A 2,534-nucleotide genomic window follows, 5' to 3' on the forward strand; every position below is an offset into this window, starting at 1 on the left:
ATAAAAATACAAAAAATTAGAAAATCATAAAAATCAAAAATATTTTGTGTTTCTTGTTTGAGTCTTGTGTTAATTTTTAAGTTTGGTGTCAATTGCATGCTTTTAAAATTTTTTCTTGCATTGTTTTCGAAAATCCATGCATTCATAGTGTTCTTCATGATCTTCAAGTTGTTCTTGACAAGTCCTCTTGTTTGATCTTGATGATTTCTTGTTTTGTGTCTTTTGTTGTTTTTCATGTGCATTTTTGCATTCATAATTTTCATGCATTAAAGATTTCTAAGTTTGGTGTCTTGCATGTTTTCTTTGCATCAAAAACTTTTCAAAATTATCTTCTTGATGTTCATCATGATCTTCATAGTGTTCTTGGTGTTCATCTTGACATTCATAGCATTCTTGCATGCATCTTGTGTCTTGATCCAAAATTTTCATGTTTTGGGTCATTTTTGTGTTTTTCATTCAATATTTAAAAATCAAAAATATCTTTTCCTTATTTTCCTCCAAAATTTCAAAATTTTGGGTTGACTTGGTCAAAAATTTTTAAAAATTAGTTGTTTCTTACAAGTCAAGTCAAAATTTCAATTTTAAAAATCTTATCTTTTCAAAATCTTTTTCAAAAATCATATCTTTTTCATTTTTTTAGCATTTTCGAAAATTTCAAAAATATTTTTCAAAATATTTTCAAAATCTTTTTCTTATCTTTTTATCAAATTTTCGAAAATTTAGCTAACAATTAATGTGATTGGTTCAAAAATTTGAAGTTTGTTACTTTCTTGTTAAGAAAGGTTCAATCTTTAAATTCTAGAATCTTATCTTGTAGTTTCTTGTTAGTTAAGTAATTTTTAAAATTAAATCTTTTTCAAAATATCTTTTTCAAATTTATCTTTTTATCTTTTATCTTATCCTTTTCAAAAATTTTATCTTTTTCAAAAAATTTGATTTCAAAATATCTTATCTAACTTCTTATCTTCTTATCTTTTTCAAATTTTGATTTCAAATCTTTTTCAATCAACTAACTAACTTTTTGTTTGTTTCTTATCTTTTTCAAAACCACCTAACTACTTTTCCCCCTCTAATTTTCGAAAATTCTCCCTCTCTTTTTCAAAAATTCTTTTTGTTTTAAATTTTAATTTTACTTATATTTTGTCTTTGATTTTCGAAAATTACTAACCTCTTTTTCAAAATTATTTTCGAATTTCTCCCTCTCTTTTCTTTTTCTATTTAATTATTTAATTACTAACACTTCTCTTCACCTCTCTTCACCTAAAAATCCGAATTCTTCTTCATTCTTCTACCCCCTTCTTCTTCTACTAACATAAGGGAATCTCTATACTGTGACATAGAGGATTCCTTTTTCTTTTCTTGTTTTCTTCTCTTTCTTATGAGCAGGAACAAGGATAAAGGCACTCTTGTTGAAGTTGATCCAGAACCTGAAAGGACTCTGAAGAGAAAATTAAGAGAAGCTAAATTACAACAATCCAGAAATAACCTTTCAGAAATTTTCGAACAAGAGAAGGAGATGGCAGCCGAAAATAATAATGATAATAATGCAAGGAGAATGCTTGGTGACTTCACAAAGCCAACATCCAAGTTTGATGGAAGAAGCATCTCCATTCCTGCCATTGGAGCCAATAACTTTGAGCTTAAGCCTCAACTAGTTGCATTAATGCAACAAAACTGCAAGTTTTATGGGCTTCCATCTGAAGATCCCTATCAGTTTTTAACTGAGTTCTTGCAAGTCTGTGATACTGTAAAGACGAATGGAGTTAATCCTGAAGTCTACAGACTCATGCTTTTCCCTTTTGCTGTAAGAGACAGAGCAAGAATATGGTTGGATTCACAACCTAAGGATAGCCTGGACTCCTGGGATAAGCTGGTCACTGCATTCTTAGATAAGTTCTTTCCTCCTCAAAAGCTGAGCAAGCTGAGAGTGGATGTTCAAACCTTCAAACAAAAAGATGGTGAATCCCTCTATGAAGCTTGGGAAAGATACAAGCAGTTGACCAAGAGATGTCCATCTGACATGTTTTCAGAATGGACCTTATTAGATATATTCTATTATGGTCTCTCTGAATTTTCGAAAATGTCACTGGACCACTCTGCAGGTGGATCTATTCACCTGAAGAAAACGCCTGAAGAGGCTCAAGAACTCATTGACATGGTTGCAAACAACCAGTTCATGTACACCTCTGAGAGGAATTCCATAAATAATGGGGTCCCTCAGAAGAAAGGAGTTCTTGAGATTGATGCTCTGAATGCCATATTGGCTCAGAACAAAATGTTGACTCAACAGGTTAACATAATCTCTCAAAATCTGAATGGATTGCAACATGCAGCCAACATTACTAGAGAGGCAGCTTCTGAAGAAGCTTATGATCCTGAGAACCCTGCCATGGCAGAGGTTAATTACTTAGGTGAACCTTATGGAAACACCTATAACCCATCATGGAGAAATCATCCAAATTTCTCCTGGAAGGATCAACAAAAACCTCAACAAGGTTTTAACAATGGTGGACGCAATAGGCTGAATAATAGTA

At 31.7% G+C, this 2,534-nt stretch overlaps 1 non-coding gene across 1 annotated transcript; it reads right to left on the reverse strand.

Annotated features, from left to right (window-relative positions):
* Positions 1–1,918: 1,918 nt before the first annotated feature.
* Positions 1,919–2,022, reverse strand: LOC112804322 (small nucleolar RNA R71). The gene has a single exon (XR_003202934.1). It is a non-coding gene; the product is annotated as a small nucleolar RNA R71 (small nucleolar RNA).
* Positions 2,023–2,534: the final 512 nt, after the last annotated feature.

Source organism: Arachis hypogaea, chromosome 5 (genome assembly GCF_003086295.3).
Source record: "Arachis hypogaea cultivar Tifrunner chromosome 5, arahy.Tifrunner.gnm2.J5K5, whole genome shotgun sequence".
In the NCBI taxonomy this organism is placed as follows: domain Eukaryota; kingdom Viridiplantae; phylum Streptophyta; class Magnoliopsida; order Fabales; family Fabaceae; genus Arachis; species Arachis hypogaea.